We start from the raw sequence: 14,774 nt of genomic DNA, 5'->3' as shown, positions 1-14,774 counted from the left end.
TAGGGATCTTTGAGGTGCAGGCTGCAAAATTCTCACTAGAGATGGTAGACAATTCAAGAAAACAAGCCTATGGACTTGTAGAGGATGTTCTGGTAAAGATTGAAGACCATTACATCCCTGCTGATTTCATAGTCCTAGAGACTGGGAAGTGCATGGATGAATCTATCATCCTTGGCAGACCCTTCCTAGCCACAGCAAAGGCTGTGATTGATGTTGATAGAGGAGAGTTGATCATTCAAGTGAATGAAGAATCCTTAGTGTTTAAGGCTCAAGGATATCCCTCTGTCACCATGGAGAGGAAGCATGAAGAGCTTCTCTCAAAACAGAGCCAAACAGTGCCCCCACAGTCAAACTCTAAGTTTGGTGTTGGGAGGCCACAACCAAACTCTAAGTTTGGTGTTGAACCCCTACATTCAAACTCTAAGTTTGGTGTTGGGAGGTTCCAACATGGCTCTGAGCATTTCTGAGGCTCCATGAGAGCCCACTGTCAAGCTACTGACATTAAAGAAGCGCTTGTTGGGAGGCAACCCAATGTTATATTTTGACTATTTTCCTTTGTTATTTTATGTTTTTTTTTTGTAGGTTGATGATCATGAGAAGTCACAAAATCAATGAAAAAAGCAAAAATAGAATGAAAAACAGAAAGAAAAACAGCACACCCTGGAGGAGAGCGTACTGGCATTTAAACGCCAGTGAGGCTAGCTGTTGGGCGTTTAACGCCAGAAAGGGGCACCAGACTGGCGTTAAACGCCAGAAAAGGGCAAGAAGCTGGCGTTAAACGCCAGAAATGGGCACCAGCCCGGCGTTTAACGCCAGAATTGGCACAAAACGCAATTTTGCTTGCCATTTGGTGCAGGGATGACTTTTCCTTGACACCTCAGGATCTATGGACCCCACAGGATCCCCACCTACCCTACCACACTCTCTCTCTTCTTCACCCATTCCCCAAAAACCCTTCACCTATCAAATCCCATCTTTCTCTTCACCACTCACATCCATCCTTCATAAAACCCCACCTACCTCACCATTCAAATTCAAACCACTTTCCCTCCCAAACCCACCCATACATGACCGAACCCTACCCTTCCCCCACTCCTATATAAACCCTCCTTCACTCCTTCATTTTCACACAACATACACACCACTTCTACCCCGTTTTGGCCGAACACAAAGCCATTCCCTTCTTCCTCATTTCTTCTTCTTCTACTCTCTTCTTTCTTATTTTGCTCGAGGATGAGCAAACCTTTTAAGTTTGGTGTGGTAAAAGCATTGCTTTTTATTTTTCCATAACCATTTATGGCATCCAAGGCCGGAGAAACCTCTAGAAAGAGGAAAGGGAAGGCAAAAGCTTTTATCTCCGAGTCATGGGAGATGGAAAGATTCATCTCAAGGGTGCATCAAGACCACTTCTATGAAGTTGTGGCCTTGAAGAAGGTGATCCCCGAGGTCCCTTTTTCACTCAAAAAGGGTGAATATCCGGAGATCCGACATGAGATCCGAAGAAGAGGTTGGGAAGTTCTTACCAACCCCATTCAACAAGTCGGAATCTTAATGGTTCAAGAGTTCTATGCCAATGCATGGATCACCAAGAACCATGATCAAAGTGTGAACCCGGATCCAAAGAATTATCTTACAATGGTTCGGGGGAAATACTTGGATTTTAGTCCGAAAAGGGTAAGGTTGGCATTCAACTTGCCCATGATGCAAGGAGATGAACATCCTTACACTAGAAGGGTCAACTTTGATCAAAGGTTGGACCAAGTCCTCACAGTCATATGTGAAGAGGGCGCCCAATGGAAGAGAGATTCAAGAGGGAAGCCGGTTCAATTGAGAAGGCATGACCTCAAACCCGTGGCTAGAGGATGGTTGGAGTTTATCCAACGCTCAATCATTCCCACTAGCAACCGGTCCGAAGTTACCATGGACCGAGCTATCATGATTCATAGCATCATGATTGGAGAAGAAATAGAAGTTCATGAGGTTATATCCCAAGAACTTTATAAGGTGGCGGACAAGTCCTCTACCTTGGCAAGGTTAGCCTTCCCTCACCTCATTTGTCACCTCTGTTATTCAGTTGGAGCTGACATAGAGGGAGATATCCCTATTGATGAGGACAAGCCCATGACTAAGAAGAGGATGGAGCACACAAGAGACCCCACTCATCATGAGATCCCTGAGATACCTCAAGGGATGCACTTTCCTCCACAAAACTATTGGGAGCAACTAAACACCTCCCTAGGAGAATTGAGTTCCAATATGGGACAACTAAGGGTGGAGCATCAAGAGCACTCCATCATCCTCCATGAAATTAGAGAAGATCAAAGAATCATGAGAGAGGAGCAACAAAGACAAGGAAGAGACATTGAGGAGCTCAAGCACTCCATAGGATCTTCAAGAGGAAGAAAGAGCCGCCATCACTAAGGTGGACCCGTTCCTTAATTTCCTTGTTCTTTATTTTCCTGTTTTTCGAAATTTTAGTGCTTATGTTTGTCTATGTTTGTGTCTTGTGATCATTAGTATCTTAGTGTCTATGCCTTAAAGTTATGAATGTCCTATGAATCCATCACCTTTCTTGAATGAAAAATGTTCTTAATTGAAAAAGAAAAGAATTGCATGAATTTTGAATTTTATAACAGTTTGATTATTTTGATGTGGTGGCAATATTTTTGTTTTCTGAATGTATGCTTAAACAGTGCATATATCTTTTGAATTTGTGGTTCATGAATGTTGGCTCTTGAAAGAATGATGAAAAAGGAGACATGTTACTGAGGATCTGAAAAATCATTAAAATGATTCTTAAAGCAAGAAAAAACAGTGAACACAAAAAAAAAGAGAAAAAAAAATTCAAAAAAAAAGAAAAAAAAAGGAGAAAAAGAAAGAAAAAGAAAGAAATAAAGTTGTGATCCAAGGCAAAAAGAGTGTGCTTAAGAACCCTTGACACCTCTAATTAGGGACTTTAGCAAAGCTGAGTCACAATCTGAAAAGGTTCACCCAATTATGTGTCTGTAGCATGTATGTATCCGGTGGTAATACTGGAAGACAGAGTGCTTTGGGCCACAGCCAAGACTCAATAAGTAGCTGTGTTCAAGAATCATCATACTTAACTAGGAGAATCAATAACACTATCTGGATTCTAAAGTTCCTAAAGAAGCCAACCATTCTGAATTTCAAAGGATAGAGTGAGATGCCAAAACTGTTCAGAGGCAAAAAGCTAAAAGCCCCGCTCATCTAATTGATACTGATCTTCATAGATGTTTTTGGAATTCATTGCATATTCTCTTCTTTTTATCTTATTTGATTTTCAGTTGCTTGAGGACAAGCAACAATTTAAGTTTGGTGTTGTGATGAGCGGATAATTTGTACACTTTTTGACATTGTTTTTAGTATGTTTTTAGTATGATCTAGTTAGTTTTTAGTATATTTTTATTAGTTTTTAGTTAAAATTCACTTTTCTGGACTTTACTATGAGTTTGTGTGTTTTTCTGTGATTTCAGGTATTTTCTGGCTGAAATTGAGGGACCTGAGCAAAAATCTGATTCAGAGACTAAAAAGGACTGCAGATGCTGTTGGATTCTGTGATTTCCAGCAATATATGATAGTCCATACTTTGCCCAAGATTTGATGGCCCAAACCGGCGTACAAAGTCACCCTCAGAAATCCCAGCGTTAAATGCCGGAACTGGCACCAAAGTGGGAGTTAAACGCCCAAACTGGCATAAAAGCTAGCGTTTAACTCCAAGAAGAGTCTCTACACGAAAATGCTTCATTTCTCAGCCCAAGCACACACCAAGTGGGCCCGGAAGTGGATTTTTATGTCATTTACTCATCTCTGTACACCCTAGGCTACTAGTTCTCTATAAGTAGGACCTTTTACTATTGTATTTTTCATCTTGGGATCTGGGGATTATTTTAGATCTTTTGATCATCTTTGGACATCTAGTTCTTAGATCATTGGGAGGCTGGCCATTCGGCCATGCCTAGACCTTGTTCTTATGTATTTTCAACAGTGGAGTTTCTACACACCATAGATTAAGGTGTGGAGCTCTGCTGTACCTCGAGTATTAATGCAATTACTATTGTTCTTCTATTCAATTCCGCTTGTTCTTGTTCTAAGATATCACTTGTTCTTCAACTTGATGAATGTGATGATCCGTGACACTCATCATCATTCTCACCTATGAACGTGTGACTGACAACCACCTCCGTTCTACCTTCGATTGGGTGAATATCTCTTGGATTCTTTAACCGGAATCTTCGTGGTATAGGCTAGAACTGATGGCGGCATTCAAGAGAATCCGGAAGGTCTAACCTTGCCTGTGGTATTCTGAGTAGGATTCAATGATTGAATGACTGTGACGTGCTTCAAACTCCTGAGGGCGGGGCGTTAGTGACAGACGCAAAAGAATCACTGGATTCTATTCCGGCCTGATCGAGAACCGACAGATGGATAGCCGTGCCATAACAGGGTGCGTTGAACATTTCCACTGAGAGGATGGGAGGTAGCCACTGACAACGGTGAAACCCTTGCTTAAGCTTGCCATGGAAAGGAGTAGGAAGAATTGGATGAAGACAGTAGGAAAGCAGAAAGATGGAAGGGACAAGCATCTTCATACGCTTATCTGAAATTCCTACCAATGAATTACATAAGTATCTCTATCTTTATCTTTATATTTTATTCGCATATCACCATACCCATTTGAGTTTGCCTGACTAAGATTTACAAGGTGACCATAGCTTGCTTCATACCAACAATCTCTGTGGGATCGACCCTTACTCGCGTAAGGTTTATTACTTGGATGACCCAGTACACTTGCTGGTTAGTTGTGCGAAGTTGTGTTTATGCCATGGTATTGAACACCAAGTTTTTGGATTCATTACCGGGGATTATTTGATTTGTGAAAAGTATTGATCACAATTTCGCATACCATAGCTCACGCCCCTGCTTCTCTTGTTCCTTCAACAATTTTCAGAGCATGCAGTTTTGATTCTGCTGTTCTTCCTTAATTTGTTCCATAGCTTCTTGCAGCTTGGCAACAGATGCTTCTAGACGAGTCCAGTAGTCAATTTCAGGAAGTTCAGGGAGGAACTCCTGCACCCTCCTTTTGATAGAGTTATCTTGCATTTGTCCTTCCATTGACCTCTTGGTGATTGGGTGCTCAATTGGGATGAATTCATCTACTCCCATCCTCACCCCAGCATCTTTACATAGCAAAGAGATTAAGCTTGGGTAAGCCAGTTTGGCTTCAGTGGAGTTCTTGTTTGCAATTGTGTAAATCTCACAAGCAATCAGATGATGAATCTCCACTTCTTTTCCCAGCATAATACAATGAATCATCACTGCTCTCTTGATAGTAACCTCAGAACGGTTACTAGTGGGCAAGATAGAACGCCCTATAAAGTCCAACTAGCCTCTTGCAACTGGTTTGAGATCTCCCCTCTTGAGTTGGTTTGGGACACCTTTTGAATTGGTAATCCACTTGGTTTCAGGGAGGCATATGTCCTCTAGAACTTAATCCAACCCCTTATCTACTCTCACCATTCTCCTATTAAAGGATTCAGGATCATCTTGTAGTTGAGGTAATTTGAAGACCTCTCTTATTTTGTCCAGATGGAAGTAAATAATTCTCCCTCTGACCATGGTTCTGTAGGTATGAAAAGCGGTTCCAGTCATTCTCTGCTTATCTGTCAGCCACAGATTTGAGTAGAATTCCTGAACCATATTTCTCCCAACCTTTGTCTCAGGGTTGGTTAGAACTTCCCATCCTCTGTTTCAAATTTGCTCTTGGATCTCCGGATATTCATCTTCTTTCAGATCAAATTTAACTTTCGGGATCACTGACCTTAGACCTATTATTTTGTGGTAATGGTCTGCATGTTCTTTGGTTAAGAACTTCTCTTGACTCCAAAGGTCTTTTGGAGCATTCTCTTTCTTGCCTCTTGAATTGGTTTGTTTTCCTTTGGGAGCCATGATCTTGATGAGCCTTAACTTAGTGATCACGGAAAAACACACCAAACTTAGAGGTTTGCTTGTCCTCAAGCAAAAAAAAAGGAAAGAGGAGAGAGAGGAGGAGAGCAAATTCGAATGGTGGGGAAGGGGGTGTGGCCGAACATATATTTATAAGGAAGGGGGAGAGATTTCGAAAATTTTGAAGGAGATTTGAGAAGATATAGAAAGAATTTGAGAGATATTTGAGTTTTTTTTTAAAGAAGATTTGGAAGGATTTGAAAGAGATTTGAAGAATGATTTTAATTTTGAAAATTTGAAGGTGAATGATGAAAGTTTGAAATGTGTTTATGTAGAAAATTATGGATCAAAACAGGAAAGTTTGAAAAAAATTGAAGTTGAAAGCAAAATCTCTGTCCCCCACCCTTCTGGCATTAAACGCCCAGAATGGTATCCATTCTGGCGTTTAACGCCTAAATGTTGGCCAATTTGGGCGTTTAATGCCCAGCCAGGTACCCTGGCTGGCGTAAAATGCCAGAAACCCCTTCATCACTGGGCGTTTTGCTAAACGCCCAGGATGCTGCACACCTGGCGTTAAACGCCCAGAATGGTGCCCATTCTGGTGTTTAACGCCCAAAATGGCACCTTTACTGGCGTTAAACGCCCAGAATGGTGCCCATTCTGGCGTTTAACGCCCAAAGTACCCCTTACTGGCGTTTTTTCGCCAGCAAGCTCCTTTTCTCTGCTTTTTACACTGAATCCTTCTGTAACTCTGTGAATTCCTTCAATTTTGATGATTGCCTTTGAGAATATGTATCAAACTTTGATTAAACAAAACAGATAACCTGCTAATGACTGGGTTGCCTCCCAGCAAGCGCTTTTTTATTGTCTTTAGCTGGACCTTCACTGAGAATCATTCAAGCCTCAGTTTTGAGCATTCTTGCTCAAAATTGCTTTCAAGATAATGCTTGATCCTCTGTCCATTAACAATGAACTTTTTGTCAGAATCAGTATCCTGAAGCTCAACATATCCATATGATGACACTTCTGTAATCACAAACGGACCCCTCCACCGGGATTTAAGTTTTCCTGGGAACAGTCTGAGCCTAGAGTTGAAGAGCAGAACTTTTTGTCCTGGCTCAAAGACTCTGGATGACAACTTCTTGTCATGCCACTTCTTTGCCTTTTCCTTATAAATTTTTGCATTTTCAAAGGCACTGAGTCTAAATTCATCTAGCTCATTTAGCTGGAGTAATCTTTTTTCACCAGCTAACTTAGCATCCAGGTTTAGGAATCTGGTTGCCCAGTAGGCTTTATGTTCCAGTTCCACGGGCAGATAACAGGCCTTGCCATACACAAGTTGGTATGGAGAGGTTCCTATAGGAGTCTTGAATGCTGTTCTGTATGCCCACAGAGCATCATCCAAGCTCTTTGCCCAATCCTTTCTACGGGCAATTACAATCCGTTCTAGGATTCTTTTTAGCTCTCTGTTAGAGACTTCAGCTTGCCCATTTGTCTGTGGATGATACGGAGTTGCTACTTTGTGGCTAATTCCATATCGGACCATAGCAGAGTATAGCTGTTTGTTGCAGAAATGAGTGCCTCCATCACTGATTAGGACTCTAGGAACACCAAATCTGCTGAAGATGTATTTCTGGAGGAATTTCAGCACAGTCTTAGTATCATTAGTGGGTGTAGCAATTGCTTCTACCCATTTAGATACATAGTCCACTACCACCAGAATGTAAGTGTTTGAGTATGATGGTGGGAACGGACCCATGAAGTCAATACCCCATACATCAAACAATTCAATCTCTAAGATCCCTTGTTGAGGCATGGTGTATCCATGAGGCAAGTTACCATCTCTTTGGCAACTGTCACAGTTACACACAAACTCTCGGGCATCTCTATAGAGAGTAGGCCAGTAGAAGCCATATTGGAGGACCTTAGTGGCTATTCGCTCACTTCCGAAATGTCCCCCATACTGTGATCCATGGCAGTGCCATAGGATCCTTTGTGCTTCCTCTCTGGGTACACATCTGCGGATCATTCCGTCTGCACATCTCTTAAAGAGATATGGCTCATCCCATAGGTAGTACTTGGCATCTGAAATTAATTTCTTTCTTTGCACCCTGCTGTACTCCTGGGGTATGAACCTCACAACTTTATAATTTGCAATATCTGCAAACCATGGAGCTTCCTGAATGGCAAAGAGTTGCTCATCTGGGAAAGCATCAGAGATCTCAGTAGAAGGGAGGGACGCCCCATCTACTGGTTCTATTCGGGACAGATGATCAGCTACTTGGTTCTCTGTGCCTTTTCTGTCTCTTATTTCTATATCAAACTCTTGCAGAAGTAGCACCCACCTTATGAGCCTGGGTTTTGAATCCTGCTTTGTGAGTAAGTATTTAAGAGCAGCATGGTCAGTGTACACAATCACTTTTGACCCTACTAAATAGGATCTAAACTTGTCAATGGCAAAGACTACTGTAAGTAACTCTTTTTCTGTGGTTGTGTAATTCTTCTGTGCATCATTTAGAACACGGCTGGCATAATAAATGACATGCAGAAGCTTGTTATGCCTCTGCCCCAACACTGCACCAATGGCATGGTCACTGGCATCACACATTAGTTTGAATGGCAATGTCCAGTCTGGTGCAGAGATGACTAGTGCTGTGACCAGCTTGGCTTTCAGGGGCATTACACAGACCAAAAGGCATTCTCCTGTAGGCAAACACGCCAAAAGGGCAAGTGAATGCTGTTTTCTCTTGGTCCTAAGGATCTACTATAATTTGGTTGTAACCTGAATAGCCATCCAAAAAGCAGTAATAATCATGACCAGCTAGTCTTTCTAGCATTTGATCTATGAATGGTAAAGGAAAATGATCCTTTCTGGTGGCTGTATTGAGCCTTCTGTAGTCAATACACATACGCCACCATGTAACTGTTCTTGTAGGAACCAGTTCATTTTTTTCATTATGAACTACTGTCATGCCTCCCTTCTTGGGGACAACTTGGACAGGGCTCACCCAGGGGCTATCAGAAATGGGATAAATAATCCCAGCCTCTAGTAATTTAGTGACCTCTTTCTGCACCACCTCCTTCATGGCTGGATTTAGCCGCCTTTGTGGTTGAACCACTGGTTTGGCATTATCCTCCAATAGGATCTTGTGCATGCATCTTGTTGGGCTAATGCCCTTAAGATCACTTATGGACCACCCAAGAGATGTCTTGTGTGTCCTTAGCACTTGAATCAGTGCTTCCTCTTCCTGTGGATTTAAAGCAGAGCTTATGATCACTGAAAAAGTGTCACCCTCTCCCAAAAATGCATACTTCAGGGATGGTGGTAGTGGTTTGAGCTCAGGTTTGGGAGGCTTATCCTCTTCCTGAGGAATTTTTAAAAATTCTTTTGTTTCCTCTGGTTCTTCCTGATCAGGCTGAACATCCTTGAAGATGTCATCTAGCTCTGATTCTAGACTTTCAGTCATATTGATCTCTTCTACTAAAGAGTCAATAATGTCAGCGCTCATGCAGTCATTTGGTGTGTCTGGATGCTGCATAGCTTTTACAGCATTCAACTTGAACTCATCCTTATTGACTCTCAGGGTTACTTCCCCTTTTTGTACATCAATAAGAGTTCGTCCAGTTGCTAGGAAAGGTCTTCCTAGAATGAGAGTTGCACTCTTGTGCTCCTCCATTTCCAGCACTACAAAGTCAGTTGGAAAGGTGAATGGCCCAACCTTGACAATCATGTCCTCAATTATACCTGATGGATATTTAATGGAGCCATCAGCAAGTTGGAGACATATCCGGGTTAGTTTGACTTCATCAGTCAACCCAAGCTTTCTGATAGTAGATGCAGGTATTAGATTGATACTTGCTCCAAGGTCACGCAGTGCTGTCTTGGTGCAAGCATCTTCTAATGTGCATGGTATCATAAAGCTTCATGGATCTTGAAGCTTTTCTGGTAAGCTTTTCAGAATGACTGCACTGCATTCTTTAGTGAGAAACACTTTTTCAGTTTCTCTCCAATCCTTCTTATGACTTAAGATCTCTTTCATGAACTTAGCATAAGAAGGTATTTGCTCAAGTGCCTCTGCAAACGGAATCTTTATTTTAAGAGTCCTTAGATAGTCTGCAAAGCAGGCAAATTGCTTATCCTGTTCTGCTTGGCGGAGTTTCTGAGGATAAGGCATCTTGGCTTTATATTCCTCAACCTTAGTTGCTGCAGGTTTGTTCCTTACAGAGGTGGTTGGAGAAGCCTTTTTAGAGGGGTTACTATCAGCACTCTTAGGTGTCTGATTCCTCATTGGCATTTGAACGCCAGGATTGGGTGAGGAATGGGTGTTTAACACCAACTTTTCCCCCTTTTCTGGCTTTTGAATGCCAGAACTGGGCAAGGAATGGGCGTTTAACGCCAACTTTTCCCCCCTTTCTGGCATTTGAACGCCAGGAGTATTCCTCTCTGGGCTCTTACTGTCCTCAGAGGGATTTTGAGCAGTGGTTTGGTTATCCTCTGTCAACTGTTCTTTTCTTGGCTTTTTGCTACTTTGAGCAGTGTTATTCAATGTCTTCCCACTCCTCAGTTGAACTGCTTAGCATTCTTCTGTTATCTGTTTAGATAACTGCTGTTTTGTTTGATTCAACTGTTATTCTATGTTCTTGTTGGAATTTTTGTTTCTTGGAGCATCTCTTTAAATTCTGCCAACTGTTTTGTCATCAGGAGTAATTGCTGATTAAACTCAACAATCTGTTCTTGAGGATTAGGATTAGTAGCTACTGCCATAGCTTCTTCTTTTGTAGAGGGCTCACTGCTAGAGTACAAATGTTGATTTCTAGCAACAGTATCTATGAGTTCTTGAGCCTCTTCAATCGTCTTCCTCATATGTATAGATCCACCAGCTGAGTGGTTGATAAACCCCATTTTGAGGGTTTATCTTGTATTGATTTCAGGGGTTTTATCAATGATTCCACACACTTTTCACATGAAAATACAAGACTTTGTGTTCCTTTCCTAATTTTTGCCTCATGAATGAAAACATGCTTATTTTGCACTAAATTAGATACATTTCTAATCTTCTCTTGGTACCATTCGATGCCGTGACCTGTGTGTTAAGTGGTTTCAGGATATAGGGCAGGGATGAACCGGAAGAGAGAAGGAGAATGGGCGCGAAGGAAAGGAGCATGAGAAATTGAGTTTTGGGAACTTCAGCAAGGGCGCGTGCGCGCACTTGGTGCGCCCGCGTGGATTGTGCTGCTAGAAGTCAAAGCCAGAAGCCAAGCCACGAGCCGGCATGTGTAGCGGCTAGGCCCTAATCTCCATGGGCACGCACGCGTACGTTGCACCTCCGCTCGCATTGCAAGATGCCCCAGTGGCGCGCACGCGTGCTTTCCGCGTGCGCGCCGATGCTCGAATATGATTTTTTTTTAGAAGTCACGTGATCTGGGCGTGGAGACAGTGGGAGATCTCATCTTGGGGAAGTGTCTTGGCGGGAAGAGCTTAAGAAGACCAGGGGTTGAAGGGTTGAGGGACTTTTTGCTCATTTTTAGATTGTTCTAGATTTTTTGCTATTGGTAGTTACACTCTTGGGGGGTAGAGAGAGATTCCAAGCTCTCATTAGGGTTCATCTTCTTCCATTTCTGAATTCTCAATCACTCTTTGGTGAGATCTATTGCAATTCTCAATTTACTTTGTTCATGTTATAGATCTTCTTCTCTAATCTCAATTAGTGCTTGTAATTGCTCAATTCTCAATAGATCCTAGATTCAACTTTGTAGTTTTGGATTCTGATAGCGCGAAATTGTGATCAATACTTTTCATAAATCAAATAATCCCCGGTAATGAATCCAAAAACTTGGTGTTCAATACCATGGCATAAACACAACTTCGCACAACTAATCAGCAAGTGTACTGGGTCGTCCAAGTAATAAACCTTACGCGAGTAAGGGTCGATCCCACAGAGATTGTTGGTATGAAGCAAGCTATGGTCACCTTGTAAATCTTAGTCAGGCAAACTCAAATGGGTATGGTGATAAACGCATAAAACATAAAGATAAAGATAGAGATACTTATGTAATTCATTGGTAGGAATTTCAGATAAGCGTATGAAGATGCCTTCCCTTCCGTCTCTCTGCTTTCCTACTGTCTTCATCCAATCCTTCTTCCTCCTTTCCATGGCAAGCTTATGCAAGGGTTTCACCGTTGTCAGTGGCTACCTCCCATCCTCTCAGTGGAAATGTTCAACGCACCCTGTCACGGCACGGCTATCCATCTGTCGGTTCTCGATCAGGCTGGAATAGAATCCAGTGATTCTTTTGCGTCTGTCACTAACGCCCCGCCCTCAGGAGTTTGAAGCACGTCACAGTCATTCAGTCATTGAATCCTACTCAGAATACCACAGACAAGGTTAGACCTTCCGGATTCTCTTGAATGCCGCCATCAGTTCTAGCCTATACCACGAAGACTCTGATCTCACGGAATGGCTGGCTCGTTTGTCAGGCGAGCACTCGGTTGTCAGGCGATCAACCATGCATCGTGTATCAGGAATCCAAGAGATATTCACCCAATCGAAGGTAGAACGGAGGTGGTTGTCAGTCACACGTTCATAGGTGAGAATGATGATGAGTGTCACGGATCATCACATTCATCAAGTTGAAGAACAAGTGATATCTTAGAACAAGAACAAGCGGAATTGAATAGAAGAACAATAGTAATTGCATTAATACTCGAGGTACAGCAGAGCTCCACACCTTAATCTATGGTATGTAGAAACTCCACCGTTGAAAATACATAAGAACAAGGTCTAGGCATGGCCGAATGGCCAGCCTCCCAATGATCTAAGATAGCATCAAAACAAAGATAACTACCCAGATATCTCAATACAATAGTAAAAGGTCCTACTTATAGAGAACTAGTAGCCTAGGGTGTACAGAGATGAGTAAATGACATAAAAATCCACTTCCGGGCCCACTTGGTGTGTGCTTGGACTGAGCATTGAAGCATTTTCGTGTAGAGACTCCTCTTGGAGTTAAACGCCAGCTTTGGTGCCAGTTTGGGCGTTTAACTCCCATTCTTGTACCAGTTCCGGCGTTTAACGCTGGAATTCCTGGGGGTGACTTTGAACGCCGGTTTGGGCCATCAAATCTTGGGCAAAGTATGGACTATCATATATTGCTGGAAAGCCCAGGATGTCTACTTTCCAACGCCGTTGAGAGCGCGCCAATTGGGCTTCTGTAGCTCCAGAAAATCCACTTCGAGTGCAGGGAAGTCAGAATCCAACAGCATCTGCAGTCCTTTTTAGTCTCTGAATCAGATTTTTGCTCAGGTCCCTCAATTTCAGCCAGAAAATACCTGAAATCACAGAAAAACACACAAACTCATAGTAAAGTCCAGAAAAGTGAATTTTAACTAAAAACTAATAAAAATGTACTAAAAACTAACTAGATCATACTAAAAACATACTAAAAACAATGCCAAAAAGCGTACAAATTATCCGCTCATCACAACACCAAACTTAAATTGTTGCTTGTCCTCAAGCAACTGAAAATCAAATAAGATAAAAAGAAGAGAATATGCAATGAATTCCAAAAACATCTATGAAGATCAGTATTAATTAGATGAGCGGGGCTTTTAGCTTTTTGCCTCTGAATAGTTTTGGCATCCCACTCTATCCTTTGAAATTCAGAATGATTGGCTTCTTTAGGAACTCAGAATCCAGATAGTGTTATTGATTCTCCTAGTAAAGTATGATGATTCTTGAACATAGCTACTTATTGAGTCTTGGCCGTAGCCCAAAGCACTCTGTCTTCCAGTATTACCACCGGATACATACATGCCACAGACACATAATTGGGTGAACCTTTTCAGATTGTGACTCAGCTTTGCTAGAGTCCCCAATTAGAGGTGTCCAGGGTTCTTAAGCACACTCTTATCGCCTTGGATCACAACTTTATTTCTTTCTTTTTCTTTCTTTTTCATTTTCTCTCCCCTTTTTTTTTCGAAAATATTTTTTTTTTGAATTCATTGCTTTTTCTTGCTTCAAGAATCATTTTTATGATTTTTCAGATCCTCAGTAACATGTCTCTTTTTTCATCATTCTTTCAAGAGCCAACATTCATGAACCACAAATTCAAAAGACATATGCACTGTTTAAGCATACATTCAGAAAACAAAAATATTGCCACCACATCAAAATAATTAAACTGTTATAAAATTTAAAATTCATGCAATTCTTCTCTTTTTCAACTAAGAACATTTTTTATTCAAGAAAGGTGATGGATTCATAGGACATTCATAACTTTAAGGCATAGACACTAAGACACTAATGATCACAAGACACAAACATAGATAAACATAAGCACTAAAATTCGAAAAACAGGAAAATAAAGAACAAGAAAATTAAGGAACGGGTCCACCTTAGTGATGGCGGCTCTTTCTTCCTCTTGAAGATCCTATGGAGTGCTTGAGCTCCTCAATGTCTCTTCCTTGTCTTTGTTGCTCCTCTTTCATGATTCTTTGATCTTCTCTAATTTCATGAAGGATGATGGAGTGTTCTTGATGCTCCACCCTTAGTTGTCCCATGTTGGAACTCAATTTTCCTAGGGAGGTGTTTAGTTGCTCCCAATAGTTTTGTGGAGGAAAGTGCATCCCTTGAGGTATCTCAGGGATCTTATGAGGAGGAATTTCCTCATGCTTGCTCCATCCTTTTCTTAGTGATGGGCTTGAGGTCATGCCTTCTCAGTTGAACCGGCTTCCCTCTTGAGTTTCTCTTCCATTGAGCGCCCTCTTCACAAATGTTTATGAGGACTTGGTCCAACCTTTGATCAAAGTT

This window comes from Arachis hypogaea, chromosome 1, assembly GCF_003086295.3.
Source record: "Arachis hypogaea cultivar Tifrunner chromosome 1, arahy.Tifrunner.gnm2.J5K5, whole genome shotgun sequence".
NCBI lineage: Eukaryota > Viridiplantae > Streptophyta > Magnoliopsida > Fabales > Fabaceae > Arachis > Arachis hypogaea.
This window is presented reverse-complemented; position numbering follows the sequence as displayed.